The 19,721-nt window shown below is 41.7% G+C and overlaps 1 protein-coding gene across 3 annotated transcripts in view; it reads left to right on the forward strand.

The window, feature by feature from the left end:
- Positions 1-1,067: 1,067 nt before the first annotated feature.
- The window catches only part of SPECC1L (sperm antigen with calponin homology and coiled-coil domains 1 like), a 177,276-nt gene continuing 158,622 nt past the window's right edge, over positions 1,068-19,721 (forward strand). The window contains exon 1 of one of the 3 annotated variants that reach the window (XM_004467699.5): positions 1,068-1,283. The gene's annotated coding sequence lies outside the window, so the exon portion shown is untranslated. Of the gene's footprint in view, positions 1,284-1,441; positions 1,740-19,721 lie in introns of those variants that run through there. The other 2 variants (XM_004467698.5, XM_012528691.3) reach the window with 2 other exon arrangements.

A 19,721-nucleotide genomic window follows, 5' to 3' on the forward strand; every position in this document is an offset into this window, starting at 1 on the left:
ATGGTGGTTACTGTGGCAGGGGAGGGGACAGGGAAGTGATGGGGGACAGCCTATCTGTTGATGTGGGTTGTGATGACATGAGTGTGTCTGATATTTCACTGTACACTTTAATACAAAAGACCTTTAGCAGAGTGTATGACTTGTTGGTGGCAGTGGAGTAGAGCCAATGAATTTGAAAACATCAACAAAACAGACACTTTCCTAAAACAACATAACTTAGTAAAAATGACTCAGGAATAGAAAGTCTGTCTAGATTTAAAATCATTAAAGAAATGGAATGCTTCATTTAATAGCTGCACCTTCCCTTCAAAAATCCCACAAAAACAGAACAGAACAAAACCACCAAAGGAAAACACCAGGGTTGGTTGATTTTAGGGGCAAGTTCATCCAAACATTAAAAAAGACAATATCCTGACCTTATACATCATCTTCCAGATAAAGAACATGGATGTCTCCTTAGCTCGTTAATCTAGTAGAAGCTTAATGCCAAACTAGATATGGACAGCAAAAAAGAAAGTAAAATCACAGGCCAACTTCACTTATGATGTACACACAAAAATGCTAAATAAAGTATGAACAGACAACCAGAGCTGTTTTAAAATATCAAGACCAAATTGAATATCCGCAGGTAATAAAAATGATGTAATCAAAGAAAAATTTATTAATGTAATTCACAGGATCAAAGGAAAAGACCCGTAAGATATTTGCAGTAGATTCCTTTTCCATGTGAATAGAAGACTTCCTTAACTTGATAAAGGATATTTAGCTTCATTTTTGGGTTGTTCACTTATTTATGGTCTGTGTTTTCCGCTGCCCCGGGTAGGGCTGTACGTTTTCATCACCAGTCTTGCTCGTGCCTAGCACCGTCCTTGGTACACTATAAACACGCGGTCGTGAACAGCGGAAGCTTCTGGGGCTCCCGTGCCTCCGCACGTACCACCTGCCTGCCTCCTTGAAGCCTCCGGGAGATGCCAAGGTTCAAAGACAGAGCGCGAGACCTGACGCATGCGCAATGGCTGCCGGGCCCCTGTGTCCGCGGGCTGTGGGAGGGGCCTGCGTGGCGCCTGCGCAGGTGGCGGCGGCCAAACGGGGTGAGGAAGGGGCGGGGCAGGGGCGGCCCGGAGGCGGAGGCTATGAGGGAGGCTGGGCGGGCCAGGAGAGCGGAGCCGCGGGGTTGGCTGGTACCTTGAGGCCGGATTCAACGGATTCGGGCCGCGCCACCGGGCGAGCTCGCCCCCGGGCCCCAACCCGGAGCCAGCGAGCGAGCGAGACGGCGCCGCGCGGTAAGAGCGAGGGCCGGTACTCTCCAAGTGCGCTTGCGGACCCGTCTACCTCTCCTCCGCTCCGCTCGCGCGGCCTGGTCGGAGCGGCCCCGCAGACCCCGAAGGGCCCCGCGCCTGCGCGGTCCCCTGCCCAGGCCCCCCGCCCGGCCCGCGTATGCGCCTGCGCAGTCGCTCGCCCGGGCTCCAGGGCAGACCCGCAACCTGCGCGGCGGGTCCCTAGGGCCCGCGGGCCGCCCTGGCTGGTGTTGGGGTCCAGCTTGCTTGAGACTCCGCCCGCGGGTCCCCCCCTAGCCGAGTCCCCAGGTGCTGGCTGCCACTCGGCCCTGACTTCTCGCGCTTTGCCTTCTTCGCGTCCCGGCGGGCCGGCGCTGTCGCCCAGGTAGCTCCGCTGGCGCCCTGAGGACTCTGCTGCCACCGCGGTCCGCGCCCCCCATCCTCGTCGCCCTGCGCTGGGAGGTCAGCCCGAGGCTGGCGAAATGCCCATTTTCTCGAAACTTGCTTAATTTTTAAAGGCAAAGCCATTACATCCAGTTGGATAAGAATAATCCGGCGTTTTGCTGAGGGAATTTTGCATTTCCAGCAATCTGGTAATCGTATGGCTTAAGTGGTTAAGTTTAAGACATTCCAGTTTATTCTTGGGCCTCTCCCTGGAGGCGACTGGAAAAAGAAATCAGTTTCCTGGTAGTTTCAGCCAGTTTACACCCCCGAGCAAGAATTCCTCTGATTTTCAAATGCGGGGAAGCATGATTTGTAGATGCCCTTGATAACTCGCAGGCGAGTACAGGAAGGGGCCGGAATAAATTCCCTTAAATTCGATGCCTTCTTTTGATTCCAGGGAAAAATGTTTTTGTTGTAAAAAGAGCTTCTGAAGCCATTGAAAGTGTTTCTGGAGGTTACATCAGATTCAAGAAACTAATAAATGTTGCAGAGCCCAGGGGGTTGCATCTTGAGATGAAATCAGAGCTGTGGGCTTGGTAGACATCAAGTCATTTCTGGTGGCTTAAGGGAACTTTATTTTTGCAATGTAGGTGATAACAAAGGGTCTACAGAAGCTCTTTTTGAGCTCAAAACTAAGGTATAAAAATAATACAAGTACATTATAAAATATCCAAACCAGTACCAGAAGGGCATATGGCGAAAAGAAGAATATCAGTATCGATTTGGATAAAATTTTTCTGTAAGCAACTGCCTGACCCTTTTTCCCCTGGGATTCAGTGTGCATAAAACAGAGTCTTTAAAGACTCAGCAACTTTACCCCAGATATGCTTCTTAATCGCCTGTGTATACTCCAGGAATGGAGGGATTTTCTTGACATTCATTTTCAGTAGGAAAGTGAATATTGTACCCTAGAAAAGCTTTATCATTGTGTGGCTTGGTAGCAGTCCAAATATTTGATTTCAAATACAGCATGGTGGCGTGTGAAGAATAATTTTATGGGTAAGGTGAAGTTTGTATCAAAATTTCTGTTTCGAACTTGAACTTTAGGGGTGTGTTTCCGCCAGTGTGTCTTGAAAAGTGATTTCTCTGAAGTGGAGTTCTCTTTATAACCGACTTAGCACTTAAAACCGAGCTGGCACCTTAGGACTTGTGTTGCATATGACTCACGTGATAGTATTCCTTGGGTTCAAAATAACTGTCAGTTGGATTTTAATAATACATAAGACTTGCCTTATGAGCATGTATATATTTAAATCACATGGCTGACGTGCACATGTTATGCAAACTGCCCAGCTCAGTAAACAGTGCACATATTATGCAAACTGCCCAGCTCGGTAAACAGTGCGGGAGTGTCTGGATGGTGGAGAAGTACTTTTTCTCCGATTTATGGCTTTGGACGAGTCACCTTTCTTTGCTGTACTTGTGATTCCCCATCAATAAATTCCAGTGGGGGTGGGGTGGGGGGGCGGTTTGAAAGGAGCTTGTGGAGTCAAAATCGGTATTTAAATAGCTCTTTGCCTACAGAGTCCTCTTCAGCCAGGGGTAGAAAATGTTTTTTCTCACTAACAGCCAGGTGAGCTTGCTTATGGTCCCTTCTCAAAGACAGAGAGGGTGGTAACATTTGGGAGAAGGAATCTGGGCGGTTCTCTGTCAGTTCATAATGGATTGTTAAGTGGATCTTAGGATATTTAGAAAAATGGGGACAGTGTAGGGAGTTTGTCACAAAACTAAGTTCACTCAGGTAACAGACTGTCCTTTTAAGAAAATTATATCCTTTTTTTGGTGGTGTATGCTAATTGTAAATGGCTATAAAAGATTTGCTTCCTTATCGTGAGTCTTCGAAATAAAAGAGCCCAGAATCTATTGTTCTGTGTTTTCAAGGAGTGAAGAAAAAGTTCCTGGGGCTTTTGCTGATAAGAAGATTCAGATATAGATTATTTTAAGAGCAAATATGAGTTTGCTTCCTGGTCATCCTTCTCAAACCATAGGCAACCACATAGCTGAGAGAAAGTGCTCATAAATGTGCCTGGTTTTTAAAGACCTTCCTATTCCAGTCCTCCTTAAATGCCTCTTTCCTACTGGATATAAAATGTCAGGAGATTCTGTGTGTGTGTGTGTGCACCAACAGAATAAGCCTTGGCAGGGAAATTCCCTGGAGGTGGAAATTTTTAGTACAGACTAGACTCAGCTACAGAGGTAAATACAAGCTAAATCTTTCATGTTGTGTGGCCTCAGCCTTTTGCTCGGAAACTGCCAGACCATCAAAAAATCAGATTAAAAAAATATATTGCTGATGTGCTGAGAGAGAGGAGTGGCTTAGGGCCTGTTACTGAGAGAATGATAGATGATAACAGATGCTCACATGTCCCTGAAGTCTTTAAAATTCATGATGGTCTACTCTTAACTACCAAATAAGATTTAGAGTTTCTGCAACATTTTTAAGCATTTTTGTCAAGATATATTCACATACCATACAGTCTACCCAGAGTGTATAATCAGTGGCTTTTAATATAATCAGTGTTGTGCATTCATCACCACAAAAGATTTTAGAACGATTTCATTACTCCAAAAACAAAAACTCCACATCTCTTAGCAGTCATGTCTCAATTCCTCTATCCTTCCCCAGCCCTATATAGCCACTAATCTAATTTCATCTTTATCAATTGATTTTTATATATTTATAGAAGTGGAATCATGCAGTATATAATACATTGTGTCTGGTTTCTTTCACTTAGCATAATTTTTTTTTGCCTCATACTAACATCTTGTAGTATTAACATATTTATTCAGCTTTCCATTCTCTCACCTTCATTCTATTATCTGGTGACCTATATTCTACTTATTAATTCCATGTCTTTACATAATATATTTAGTTCATAATAGCACAGTCATACAGTATCCTTTTGTGTCTGGCGTGCTTCACTCAACATAATGTTCTCCAGGTTCATCCATGTTGTCGTATGCTTCATGACTTCATTTCTTCTTACAGCTGCATGATATTCCATTGTGTATGGACACTACATTTTGTTTATCCATTTATCGGTGGATGGACACCTAGCTTGCTTCTGTCTTTTGGCAATTGTGAATAATGCTGCTGTGAACATTGGGATGCAGATGTCTGTGTCACTGCTCTCAGTTCTTCTGGGTGTATACCCAATAGTATATTGCAGGGTCACGTGGCAAGTCTATATTCAACTTCTTTAAGAACTGCCAAACAGCCCTCTGCAGTGACTACCATTCTACATTCCTACCAACAATGAATAAGTGTTCTCTCTCTCCACATCCTTTCTGAGACTTGTAGTTCTCTGTCTTTTTAATAATGACCATTCTAATAGTTTTGGAATGATATCTCATTGTAGCTTTTTTCTTTTTTTTCTTTCATTGTAGCTTTGATTTCCATTTCCCTAATCCTTAGTGATGTTGTTGAACATTTTTTTCATGTGTTTATTTGCCTTTTATATTTCTTCTTTGGACAAATATCTATTCAAGTCTTTTGCCCTTCTTTACTTGGGTCATTTGTCTTTTTATTATTGAGTTGTAGCATCTTTATTTTTATCATAGATATTAAACCCTTATCAGATACGTGATTGCCAAGTATTTTTTCCCGTTGAATTGGCTGCTTTTTCACCCTTTTAACAAAGTCCTTTAAGGTGTAAAAGTGTTTAATTGTGAGAAGGTCCCATATATCTATTTTTTGTTGTTGTTTGCTCTTGCTTCAGGTATAAGATCCAAGAAACCACCACCTACCACAAGGGCTTTAAGATGTTTCCCTATATTTCCTTCTAGTAATTTTATGGTCTTGGCTTTTATATTTAGGTTTTTGATCCATTTGAGTTAATTCTTTTATAGAGAGTGAGATAGGGGTCCTCTTTCATTCTTTTGGTTATAGATATTCAGTTCTCTCAGCACCATTTATTGAAGGGACTGTTTTGTCCTGTTAACATGGCTTAGGTAGATTTACTGAAAACCAGTTGGCCATAGGAGTGAGAGCTTATTTTTGGACTCTCAGTTCTGTTCCACTGATCAATGAGTTTATCATTATAACAGTACCATGCTGTTTTGACCATTGTAGTCTCTTAATATGTTTCAAGGTCAGACAATGAAATTCCTCCTCTGTTGCTCTTCTTTTTTAGAATGCTTTTGACTATGCAGATACACTTTCCCTTCCAAATAAATTTGGAAATTGCCTTTTCTATTTCTGTAAAGTAGGCTGTTGGAATTTAGACTGGTATTGCATTAAACAATATGGCATAAAACAGTTTGGGTAAGAATGACATTTTCACAATATTAAGTCTTCCAATCCACGAACATGGAATATCTTTCCATTTGTTTAGGTCTTCATTGATTTCCTTTAGCATTATTTTATAGTTCTCTGCATATAGGTCCTGTATCTCTTTTGTTAAATTGATTCCTAGGTATTTGAGTCTTTTTGTTTCTATTGTTAACAGAATTTTCCCTGATTTCCTAATCATATTGTTCGATACTAGTGTACAGAAACATTACTGATTTTTGCTTATTGGTCTTGTATCGTGCCACTTTGCTGAACCCATTTAATAGTTTAAGTAGCTTTGTCATAGACATTTCAGAATTTTCTAAATTTAGGATCATGTCATTGGTGAGTAATGAGAGTTTTACTTCTTTTCCTATTTGGATGCCTTTTATTATTATTTTTTTTTCTGGTTTAATTTCTATAGTTAGAACTTCTAGCACAATGTTGAATAAAAATGGTGACAGTAGGCATCCTTGTCTTGTTCCCCAGCTTAGAAGGAAAGCTTTCAACCTTTCCCAATTGAGTAATACGTTCACTATGGGTTTTTCATATATGCCCTTTAGCATATTGAAGGGTTTTCCTTCTATTTCTGTCTTTTGAAATGTTTCTATCAAGAAAGGATGCTGGGAAGCGGATGTGGCTCAAGCGATTGGGCTCCTGTATACCATATAGGAGGTCCAGGGTTCAATTCCCAGGGCCCCATGGTGAAGGCAAGCTGGCCCGAGTGAAGTGCTATACTGTGCAGGAGTTCTAACCTGTGTGGGGGTGCTGGCCCATGCAGCAAGCTGGCCCAAGTGGAGAGCTGGTGCAGCAAGGTGATGCAACAAAAAGAGACACAGGAGAGACAATAAGAGATGCAGCAGACTGTGGAGCTGAGGTGGTGCAAGAGATAGAGCACTTCTCTTCCACTCTGGCAATCCCCGGATCCGTTCCTGATGCTGCATAAAGAGAAGACAAGCAGATACAGAGGGACACACAACGAAAGAAAGAAAGGATGCTGGATTTTGTCGAATGCCTTTTATGCATCGATTGAGATGATCATGTGGTTTTTTCCCTTCAGTTTGTTAATATGGTGTATTACATTAATTGATTTTCTTATGTTGAACCAACCTTGTATACCAAGGATAAATCTCACTTGGTCATGGTGTATAAATCTTTTGATATGCTGTTGGATTCTATTTGCAAGTATTTTGTTGAGAATTTTTCATTAGCTTGGTCTGTAATTTCTTTTCTTGTAGAGTCTTTATCTAGCTTTGGTATTAGGGTGGTAATTGGCTTCATAAAATGTGTTGGGTAATTTTCCCTCATCTTCAATATTTTTGGAGATGTTTAAACAGGATTGGTGTTAATTCTTCTCTAAATGCTTGGTAGAATTCACCTGTGAAGCCATCCGTCCTGGACATTCTTTGTTGGGAGATTTTTGATGACTGATTCAATCTCTGATTGCTTTAAGTTCTTGTCTTTCTTGTAGCATCAGTGTAGGTTTGTTTGTGCCTTTCTAGGAATTTGTCCGTTTCATCTAGGTTGTCTAGTTTATTGGCATACAGTTTCTCGTAATATCCTCTTATGATCCTTTTTATATCCGTGGGTCAGTCATAACTTCTCCCTTTCATTTCTGGTTTCATTTATTTGCATCTTTTTTTTTTCTTTGTTAGACTAGCTTAGGGTTTGTTCATTTTATTGAACTTCTCAAAGAACCAGCTCTTGGTATTGTTGATTTTCTCTATTGGTTTTTTGTTCTCAAGTTCTTTTGTTTGTTTGTTTGTTTATTTTTTATTTATTTCTCTCCCCTTCCCCCCCACAATTGTCTGCTCTCTGTGTCTATTTGCTGCATGTTTTTCTGTGTCCGTCTGTATTTTTGTCAGCGGCACCCAGAATCTGTGCCTCTTTTTGTTGTGTCATCTTGCTGCGTCAGCTCTCCGTGTGCATGGCGCCATTCCTGGGCAGGCTACAATTTTTACACGCTGGGCAGCTCTTACTGGGCGCAATCCATTGCGTGGGGGACACCCCTGTGTGGCATGGCACTCGTTGCACGCATCAGCACTGTGTGTGGGCCAGCTCATCACACAGGTCAGGAGGTCCGGGGTTTGAACCTTGGCCGTCGCATGTGGTGGGTGGATGCCTTATCTGTTGGGCCAAATCTGCTTCCCTCAAGTTTATTTATTTCCGCTCTAATCTTTATTATTTCTTTCCTTCTTGCTTTGGGAATAGTTTCCTGTTCCTTTTCCAGTTTCTCCAGTTGTTCAGTTAGATCTTTGATTTTATTTTTTTATTTTTTTTATTTTTAAAGATTTATTATTTTTTATATTTATTTCTCTACCCTTCCCCACCTCCCTGTCCCAGTTGTCTGTTCTCTCTGTCCATTTGCTGCATGTTCTTCTTTTTGTCCGCTTCTGTTGTTGTCAGCGGCACTGGGAATCTGTATTTCTTTTTGTTGCGTCATCTTGCTGAGTCAGCTCTCCATGTGTGGGGTGCCATTCCTGGCTGCACTTTGTTTTGCACTGGGCGGCTCTCCTTACAGGGCGCACTCCTTGCGCGTGGGGCTCCCCTATGCGGGGGACACCCCTGTGTGGCATGGCACTTTTTGTGTGCATCAGCACTGCACGTGGGCCAGCTCCACATGGGTCAAGGAGGCCCGGGGTTTGAACCGCAGACCTCCCATGTGATAGACGGACGCCCTATCCACTGGGCCAAGTCTGCATCCCAGGTCTTTGATTTTAGCTGTTTCTTTTTTTAAAATATAGCTGTTTAGGACTATAAATTTCCCTCCCAGCACTGCCTTCACTGTATCCCAAAAGTTTTGATAAGTTGTGTTATTGTTTTCAGTCATCTCAATATATTTACTAATTTTGCTTACAACTTCTTCTTTGACCCACTGAATATTTAGGTGTGTGTTGTTCAGCCTCTACACATTTGTGAATTTGCCGCTTGCCCTTTGATTTTTTAAAAAATTTTATTTATTTCTTTATTCTCCTCCCCGCACCCTGCTGTTTTTGCTGTCTGTATCCATTCTCTATGTGATCTTCTGTGTATATTTCTTTTTTGGTCTTCTCTTCTCATTTTTTCTCCTCTAGGATTCACAGGAATTCCATTTTGGAAGCCTCTGATAAGGAGAGAGGTTCCCTGTTAGCTGTGCCACCTCAGTTCTTGGTTTCTGTTGCACTTCACCTTGGCTCTCCCCTTCATCTCTCTTTTTTTGTTGCATCATCATCTTGCTGTGTGACTCACTTGTGCAGGCATTGGCTTGCCGTGAGTTGACGCGTTCTCTTCTTTTTCATCAGGAGGCCCCAGGGATTGAACCCGGGTCATCCCATATGGTAGGTGGAAGCCCTATCACTTGAGCCACATCTGTGGCTTTTTTAATTGATATACAGTTTCATTCCACTGTGATCTGAAAAGGTGCTATGTATAATTTCACCCTTTCTGTATTTATCGAAACCTGCCTTGTGACCTAACATGTGGTCTATCCTGAAGAAAGATTGCTGAGCACTTGAGAAGAATGTATATCCTGCTGATTTGGGATACAACGTCCTACATATGTCTTTTAGGTCTAGCTCGTTTATCATTTTGTTTAATTCTCTGTTTCCTTCTTGATCTTCTGTCTGGTTGTTCTATCTAGGGTTGTGAGTTGATTGTTGAAGTCTCTGTTATTGTAGGATGACTGTTTCTCCCTTCAGTTTTGCCAGAGCTTACCTCATGTATTTTGGGGCACCCTGGTTAGGTACATAGATATTTATGACTGTTATTTCTTCTTGGTGGATTGTCTGATTTATTAACATGTAAGGCCCTTCTGTATCTCTCATAACTTTTTTGCACTTAAAGCCTGTTTTGTCCAATATTATTATAGCTGCCCCTGCTCTTCTTTGGTTACTATTTGCATTTTCCACCCTTTCTTTCACTTTCAGCTGGTTTGTGTCCCTGGGTCTAATGTGAGTCTTTCTCTCTTTTTTTTTTTTAAGATTTCTTTATTTTTATTTATTTACCCCTCCCCCTTTGCTTGGGTGTCTTCTTTTTAGGAGGCAACAGGAACTTAACCGGGGCCTCCCATGTGGGAAGGAGGTGCCTAATTCCTTGAGCCACCTCCACTCCCTAATGTGAGTCTCTTGTAGGCAACATATGAATGGCTTATGTTTTTTATCCATTCTGTCAGCCTGTATCTTTTGACTGGTGAGCTTAATCCATACATAATTTGATAATATAAGTGCATTATTTACTTCCACCCATTTTGTTCTTTGGTTTTAATATGTCTTATTTTTGTCTGCCTTTTTACTCTTTTGGTTATCCTCTCTGCTATTCTTGTCTTCTGTACTCTCCTCCAAGCCTCTTTCTTCCATCTTTTTCTTTTAGGCTATAATATTTCTTTATATATTTAATATTTCCTGCAAAGGCATATCCTTTTTTTTTTAAAAATTTTTTATATGAGCTCTCAGTTTCTCTTTGCTTGTGAATATTTTATACTCACCTTTGTATTTCAAGGACAATTTTGGTGGATAAAGAATTGTCAGCTGGCAGTTTTTTTCTCGTTCCGTGTCCTAATTGTATCATAACACTCTCCTCTTGCCCCCATGATTTCTCATGAGAAATCTCTACTAAGTCTTTTACTGGGCATCCTTTCTATGTGATGGTTTGTTTCTCCTTGTTGCTCTCAGAATTTTTTCTTTATCTTTGACATTTGACATTCTGAGTAGCATGTGTCTTGGAGTAGGTCTGTTTGCATTTATTCTGGTTGGGGTCTGCTCTGCTTTTTGGACATGTATGTTCATTGATTTCATGGAGTTGGGAAATTTCCAGCCATTATTTCCTCAAATACTCTTTCTGTCCCTTTTCCTTTGTCTTTTCCTTTTGGAACTCCCATGACACGTATTTTGCTGTTTCATGTTGTTGTTCAACTCCCTGAGCCTCTCATTTTTTTCCATTCTTTTCTCAATTTCAGCTCTTCTGTCTTGTGCATCACTTAATCTTCTATCATTTCGAGTCTTCTGTTGTATGCCTCTATTGTTTTTTTTTAAACTTTATTTTGTACATTTAATAATTGAAAATATAAATAATTTAAAACTAAAAAGAAAAACAGTTGAGTAAAACATACATTTCTCAATTAAATTTACTGGATACCTATACTTTTTTTTTAACCATACAATATTTACACAGTATATTTGGTATGGTGTTTTGATCCCACCTGTCATGTCTTCTAGTCCCATGAACTCTGTTACTTTCCTATTCAGATTTGGAAATTCTTTGGGCTCACTCAGTATCTTCTTGATGTTCCTTATCTCTTTAGCTACACTCTCTTCCAACTCATTAATTTGATTTTGGAAATTTGTGTGAAACTTGTTGATTAGTTTTCTCAAATCCTGTGTCTCATCTGGGGCTTTGAGATATTCCTGTGTTTGGGCCATTTCTTCATTTCCTTAGTATGACATGTAATTTTTTGCTAATGTCTAGGTATCTGATTGGGATGGTTAGTTTGCTCAGATGCTCAGTTTCTCTTTCATAGGGATTTAATGGTGGGAGGCTCTGTGTTACTGCTGTTCTTCGATTCTTGGTTCATCCTGTTCTGGGTCTTTGGGATTGTCCCTGTTACTTGCTCAAATCTGGACCCTGGACCCAGTAATGGGTTGCAGACCTGCTTCCAAGGGTCTTGAGGTGGGATGCTGTACTGGAAAAAGCCTCTCACTTATTTACATTTAATTTCCTCACGTGCACTTCCTTGCTCTGCCAGCAGATGGTGCTCTTTGGCAGCCCTCTCAGTTCAGTGCCTGGTTAGAGTGCGTTTACTGCAACTAGGACCGGATAAATGTGACAGAGGTTCCTACCTGGAGGCTAAGAGCCTTGTAATTGAGACTTTCTCAGAGGCAGTTTTTCAACCTTTGCTGGCAGCCCCCTCTCTTTTCCTAGATAGGAAATAATTCCTATGTAGGATAACTTTTGTCCTCAACAATCAGTCCAGGTCAATAGGTAAATTCAGAGAATGGGATATCTTTAGTCCCTTAATGGCTCCTAAAGCAAACAATGGCACTCGTCCTGGAAGGGCTTGTGGGACACAGGAGACCTAATCTGTGGGTCAAAAGCTGTGTCATCTTCAGGCTGTGTCCCTCTTGCTCTTCTTTCCTGGCGAGGTGGATCTCTGGAGCTCCCTTTGTCTGTAGCCTCTGGTCTGGAGGCCTGGAAATTTAAAAATGTCTGTAAGGTGGGGGAGGGCGCTGGCAGTTGTTTCTGCAACTTTTAACTCAGTTTTGCTCTTGTGATTCTTTTCCCTTGCCTTTCTCTCTTCTGGTTGGTGTCTAGCCTTCCCCTGGTTCCTAAACCTGGAAACATTTTTTCCAGTCTATTTCTGCCTGTTGTCTTGCTATTTTTCTGGTGAGAAGAGAGTCCCATGTCTTTTTTGTCCTCCATCTTCCTGGAAAACATATTTTTAAAACATCTTAAATTAAAATGATCAGTGTAACCTCTAATTCTTCATAATACTCATTTTTACATTCTGAGGACTGACTTCTCTCAGCTTCCTCCGAGTTCTGTCTTTTCAAAGAATAATTTGGTGACCAATAAAGGAAATGCATCTATGAGAGAAGGGAGTCCAGATTTACTGGCTATTTATAATTTTTCCCAATTTCATTGTAGTTCTTTTATTTTTTGGCTAAATCCAGAGGTTTGCTCCTACATCCCTTTTTCTAAAATGTTAATCTGTTGATAGTTGGGTTCCCACTTAAAATCGTTCATCTGGGAAGTGGACTTGGCCCAGTGGATATGGCGTCCACCTACCACATGGGAGGTCCACGGTTCAAACCCCGGGCCTCCTTGACCCGTGTGGAGCTGGCCCATGCGCAGTGCTGATGCACACAAGGAGTGCCGTGCCACGCAGGGGTGCCCCCCGCATAGGGGAGCCCCACACGCAAGGAGTGCGCCCCGTAAGGAGAGCCGCCCACCATGAAAAAAGGGCAGCCTGCCCAAGAATGGCACCCGCATACATGGAGAGCTGACACAACAAGATGATGCAACAAAAAGAAACACAGATTCCTGTGCTGCTGACAACAACAGAAGTGGACAAAAAGAAGAACACACAGCAAATAGACAGAGAACAGACAACTGGGGCGGGGAGGGGGGGAAGGGGAGATAAATAAATAAATCTTTAAAAATAAATAAAATTGTTCATCTGCTCTCATGACCACCATAATAAAATCTAGGCTCCTTAGCTTAACCCTGGACACCTCAACACTGGACTCTGGCCTCCCTTTCCATCCCCCCACCTCTTTTTAGGGGCTTGGTTGAGCTGTGCTGAACAGCTGGAGTCCCTTGAAATCTCTCTCGTCATCTTGCCTCCTGCCTGGAATGTTCTTTCACTTCATCCTATTATAGTCTTAGAACTCAGCTCAGCGCATACCTAGCCTGAAAGGCTCTCTTGCTCCCTAGCCTTTTGCAGACTTATTCAGCTCCCTATTCATTTAAGATTCAGCACCCTTGATTTTGTTGGCTCCCTCCTCGAGATGGTGACATTTTGGGGGTAGGAACTGTCTTCCTGAATCCACAGTGCTTAGCAGGTGTGTGGCTTCCTGAAAAGTCATTCAATATATTGGGTGCCCCTAGAGGGTGAGGCAAAGCTGCCCGCATTGTAGAGAACATGATGGCTTAGTCCCTGGTTTGCTCTGCAAAAGGTCTTCACTCCATTTGTACTTGACCCCACACCAATTTCAAAGTCCCTTTAATTGTACGCTGGCATTGCAAAACGTTTTACCCGCTAAAGGAAGGGACTCTTACCACTAAAGACTTTTTTTATCTTCCAGAAAACAAGTGAGCATGTCCCCAACTTCGGAAGGAATGTGCATTTTGTGCCTTTTGCTTCCCCTTTTCCCCTTGTATGCCTCCACCTTTTTTTTTTTTAATTTGATGTGTTTGTTTGGACATTAAGGGTTTAAGAGATTAAGATTAAATTTCAAGTTTGTCTATTGTGCTTGTAGCCTAGGGAAAACAAAATAGTCAAGGGGGAAAATATTGTCTCTTTAAAAAAAGCCCTGTCTCACCCGCCTTATTTTCCAAAGAACTGAGCCTTCACAGAAGTAAAAAAGCTGTAGGTAAGAGGCATGCAAAGAAATTGGCAGCGGTGTTAAGATTAATCAAGAAATATCTGTAAAAAATTAAAGTCATAAAAACAAATTACAAAAACATGAAGAAAGTAAAAAAAAAAGAAAAAAAAGAGTCGTTCCTTTTTTCTTTCCCTTCTCATGTTTTTGGGAAAAATTCCAAAAAGGCCATTTTCCAGTGGTGTATCTTCCACCATGAATTACTGGGTGGTCTGTTGAGGCTGCTTTTTTCCAGAGCACAGTCCTCCCAAGAAATGTCCCATTTCTGTCCCTAAGATACACTTCTACTTAAGATGTTGTTGTACTGTTCTCCACTCTCTATCCTCCCTTGAAGTGGCATCTTTGGTTCTACCCCAACAGGACCAAGAATCTTCCCTCTCCCTCCCACACTCCCTTCCACCCTCCCTCCATGCCTTTCTTCCTTTCTTTCTTTCCTCACTCTCTTCTTTCATCTGTCTGTCCAGTTATTTATTCATTCATATAGTTGTAGGTTTACAGAAAAATCATGCAGAAAGTAGAGTTTCTGTATACACTCCTTCAACATAGGAGCAAAATTCCTTTTTTTTTTTTAAGATTTATTTTATTTGTGTCCCGCCCCCCCCCCATTGTCTGCTCTCTGTGTCCCTTCGCATTCTTGTCAGCAGCACCAGGAATCTGTGTCTCTTTTTGTTGCGTCACCTTGCTGTGTCAGCACTCTGTGTGTGCGGCGCCACTTCTGGACAGGCTGGACTTTTTTCATGCAGGATGGCTCTCCTTGCAGGGGTGCACTCCTTGCACATAGGGGGCTCCCCTACACAGGGGACACCCCTGCATGGCATGGCATTCCTTGCGTGCATCAGCACTGCACGTGGACTGGCTCACCACATGGGTCAGGAGGCCCTGGATTTGAACCCTGGGTCTCGCATATGTTGGGCGGACGCTCTGTCAGTTGAGCCAGATCCGCTTCCCGGACCAAAATTTCTTGAGCACAGATAATAAATTTTCTTCTTGTTTTTACTTATGTATTTATTTTTTAGGAGTTAACTGTGGAATGAACTCAGAATCTCATACATGGGAAGTAGGTGCTTGAACACTGAGCTACATCCACTCCCCAGTGAGAGTTGGGGTTTTTTGTTTATTTGTTTGTTTGCTTTTAGGTGGTACCAGGGATCAAACCCCGGACCTCGTATATGGGAAGCAGGTGCTCAACCCAGGATCTCGTAATGGGAAGCAGGCACTCAACTATTTGAGCTACATCCTCTCCTTTCTCCTTTTTTTTAAAAGATTTATCTATTTATTCTCCCCTCCCCGTCCCCCCCAGTAGTCTGTTCTCTGTGTCTATTTGCTGCGTCTTCTTTGTCTGCTTCTGTTGTTGTCAGCAGCAAAAATAAGAATCTGTGTTTCTTTTTGTTGTGTCATCTTGTTGTCTTGGTTCTCCGTGTGTGCGGCACCATTCCTAGGCAGGCTGCACTTTCTTTCGTGCTGGGTGGCTCTCCTTACAGGGCGCACTCCTTGCGCATGGGGCTCCCCAACATGGGGGACACCCCTGCGTGGCACGGCACTCCTTGTGCGCGTCAGCACTGCACATGGGCCAGCTCCACACGGGTCAAGGAGACCCGGGGTTTGGCGGACCTCACATGTGGTAGGCGGATGCCCTAACCACTGGGCCAAGTCCGCTGCCCTTTCTCCTTTTTCTAAGGTTTGTTTCCCCCTGCCTTGTTGTTTGCGCTAGCTGTTTGCTATCTGTGTCTATTCATTGTGTGCTCATCTTTTTTTGTTTTTTTTTTAGAAGGCACGGCAGGGAACTGAACCTAGGACCTCCCATATGGGAGGGAGGCCCCTAATCGCTTAAGCCACTTCCACTCCCTGCTTATTGTGTCTCTCATTGTGATTCCTTGTTGTGTCTCTTTGCATCATCTCTTTGTGTCATTTTGTTTTGTCAGTTTGCTGTTCCAGCCTATCATATCAGATTGCTGTCTTGCTTGTCTTCCTTAGGAGGAACTGAGAACCAAACTCAGGACCTCCTGTGTGGTAGGCAGGCAGCACTCATCTGTTTGAGCCACATTCATATCCCCTTCTTTTTTCAATTTTTATTTATTATTATTTTTCATTTTATTTACTTAATTTTTAAAAAAGATACTTACATTATATTAATGTCATAAAAAATATAGAGAATTCCCATGTACCCTGCTCCCCACATCTCCCACATTTTCCCATATTAATAACATCTTTCATTAGTGAGGTACATTTGTTGCAATTTGGAGCATTTTGGAGCTTTGCCGCTAAGCATGGATTAAAGTTTATATTGTAGTTTACACTCTCTCCCATGCAATTCTGTGGGTTATGGCAAGATTTATAATGGACTGTATCTGTCGTTGCAATGCCATTGAGGACAATTCCTAAGCCCCAAAAATGCCCCCTTAATACACCTGTTTTTCCCTTTCCAGTGACCACTGCCTCCATGTCAATGATAAAATTTCTTCCGTTGCTAGAATCACTGTAAGTAGAATACCAGCAAGTCTGTTTTAGTCCATAGTTCATTCCCCAGTCCTGAGAGTTCTGGGATGGGGATGTCCACTCCACCTCTAATTGAGGGGGGCTATGATCCCATAGGGCCAATGGATGGGACTCTCTTGCTAGCAGTTGTAAACTGTCTTGGTTCCTTGGTATGGTAATTGTCCATTGTCACCTCCATGTTAGTTGTCCTGGGTGAGACCAATGAGCTGGAGAGTAGGTGTTGCAACTCTAATGAGATTCAGGGCCCAGCTGGCACATGGACAGCCCAAAGATTTAAGTCTCTTGGATGTATACCTACCAGCTCTAGTACTAATTGTAAGTTCAAATAGAAGGACAGAAGAGCCATGTGTAGGGAAACCATAACTGAGTCCAACTCTGTCACTCTGGGGAGCATAAATTCCAAAGTAGGGCCCACTGGCAAGACACCGAACTCCTGAGCTATCTGCCTTGACTATAGTGTCTGGATGTCTCCAGGGCCCTCAGGAGCCCCACTCTTTTGGGTAGTATCTACTTTGGCTGTCAAAGAGATCCTGTTGAGATGTGCATAAGCGTAACCTCTGGAATGACCTCCTGACTCACTTTGAAGTCTCTTAGCCATATAAACTCATTTGTCTCCCCCTTTTGGTCCAGGTGTTTTTCCAGTTGCATTGTTAGTTGGTGCTTGGTAGTAATTCCTCGGTGTCAGGGATGCTCATCCCTGGAGTCATGTCCCACGCTGGAGGGAAGGTAATGTATTTATATGGTGAGCTGGGCTTAGAGAAAGCCCACTTTTGAGCAATAAGGAGACTACCAGGAGGCAACTCTTAGGTGCCTTCTGTGGTAGGGGGACACCCAACTGCTTGATCCACATCCAATTCCCCCTCTTCTTTTTTTAAAAAATTCTTGTGTGGGATAGGGCTAGTCTTAAAATATATGAGAAATATTTTTTCTTTCTGCTTCTTACACTGGATAATTTCTGTTATCTTTAGGTTTGCTGATCTTTTCTTCTGCCAGTTCCATTTTCTGGCAGGATGCATTTTCTGCGAACTCCATGGACTGAAATCATTACAGTTATTCAGATGTGCTAATTCTCCGCTGTTAGGAATTACCTGCCAGAATCTCCACCCAAGTTCTCTCATTTTGAATCTTTGTACTCAACTTCCTTGTACTCTCATTCAGCCTTGCCCAGTCCCTCCCTTCAAGGGCCTCCTGGCTAGGATATGTTTATAATATTTTTCCCCCCATGTATCTCCTCCTTCCTCCCTCAACCCTTGCGCACCTCCCTCCAATACCCCATCACCAATGTTGTCAACCAACATTAACCTTTCAAACCGTTTTCCATGCTCATGTATTCCTTTGCGAACATGTATCTTTTTAAAAACAGCTTATTGAGATATAATTTGTATACCGTAAAGTTCTGCCATTTGAAGTGTTCATTTTAATGGTGTTTAGTATAGTCACAAAGTTGTGCATTGATCATCACTATCTAATTCCGGAACGTTTTCATCACCTCAAAAGGAAACCCTGTACCCATTAGCTGTCACTCCCCATTTCCCCCTCCTCCCCACCTTCCCAATAACTGCTAGTCTGTTTTCTGTCTCTCTGCCTCTTCTGAACATTTCATATAAATGGAATCATACAATATGTGACTTTTTGTATCTGGCTTCTTTCACTTAGCATGATGTCTTCAAGGCTCACCCATGTTGTGAAATTTATTGGAATTTCATTTCTTTTATGGCAGAATAATAGGCCATATTTTATCTTTTTGTTAGTTGATGCACATTTGTATTGTTTCCACTTTTTGGCTGTTACGACTAATGCTTCTGTGAACCTTCGTGGACAAGTTTTTGAATGGGCATATGCTTTCTGTTCTCTTGGGTAGATACCTAGGAGTGGAATTGCTGGCTTTTATATGGTTCACCATTTTACATTCCCACCAACTGTGTGTGAGGGTTCCAGTTTCTCCACATCTTCAAAAATGTGTGGGTGGTTCATGGTTGTTATTATTTTTTAAAATAGTTTATTTTTAGTTGTGTAAATTATACATAACATAAAAATAATTTTAACCATTTTGAGTGGACAGTTCTTTGTCATTAAGTACATTGACAGTACAGTGTAACTTTCACCACTATTTTCAGGCTATTTTCAGGATCCCAAACCAAAACTCATACTCATTTAACAATAACTTCTCATCCCCTCCCCACTATGGTTACCACTTTCTGTTTTCTGTTTCCCTGAATTTGCTTATTCTAAGCATTTCATGTAAGAGAATTTTACAATATTGTCCACTTATGTCTGGCTCCTTTCACTCAACATGATGTCTTTTAGGTTTATCCAGTTGTATCATGCACTTCTTTTTATAGCTGAATAATACTCCATTGTATAGATATATCACATTTTGTTATCCATTCATCGATTGAGTTCTTTCGGATACATTCCTAGGAGAAGACTTGCTGGGTCATATGGTAATTCTGTTTAATTTTCTGAGCAACCGCCAAACCGAGGTGTAACATATACGGGTAATTACTTCATTACTGCCTATTTTTTGTATTTAATTGCTTTTTTGTACTTTACTATTTTAATTGCTTTTTTCTTTTCCTTTTCTGTATAGTTTAAAGGTATTTTCTTAGAGGTTACTTTCATAATTACACCTAACATCTTAAACAGGTAATAACCTAGTTTGACTAGTACCTAGTTTTAATAGTGTACAAACTCTCTATTCCTATTTATCTCCATGCCTACCCCTTTATATTGTTGTTTCAAAATACATCTTTATACATTGTATTCCATTCATAGATTTAAATGTTATTTTACACATTTACTTGTTAAGTCATATGGGGGTGGGTGTGTGTTAGAAAGCAAATGTACAGTACAGGATTTAATATTTTCCTATGTAGTTATCTTTACCATTGTTCTTCATTTCTTCTGATGGCTTCAGTTTACTGTTTTCCAGGGTCCTTTTATTTCTACCTGAAGGACTCCCTTTAGCATTTCTCGTAGGCCAGTTCTTCTGGTAATTAACTCTTTCAGCCTTGGTTTATCTGTAAAATTCTTACTTTCTCTTTCATTTTTGCTGGGTATAGAACTCTTTGCTGACATATTTTTTTCTTTAAGCATTTTAAGTACACCATCCTTCTGTCTTTTGGCCTCCATGGTTTCTAATGAGAAATCCCCTGTTAA

Source organism: Dasypus novemcinctus, chromosome 19 (assembly GCF_030445035.2).
Source record: "Dasypus novemcinctus isolate mDasNov1 chromosome 19, mDasNov1.1.hap2, whole genome shotgun sequence".
NCBI classification, from domain to species: domain Eukaryota; kingdom Metazoa; phylum Chordata; class Mammalia; order Cingulata; family Dasypodidae; genus Dasypus; species Dasypus novemcinctus.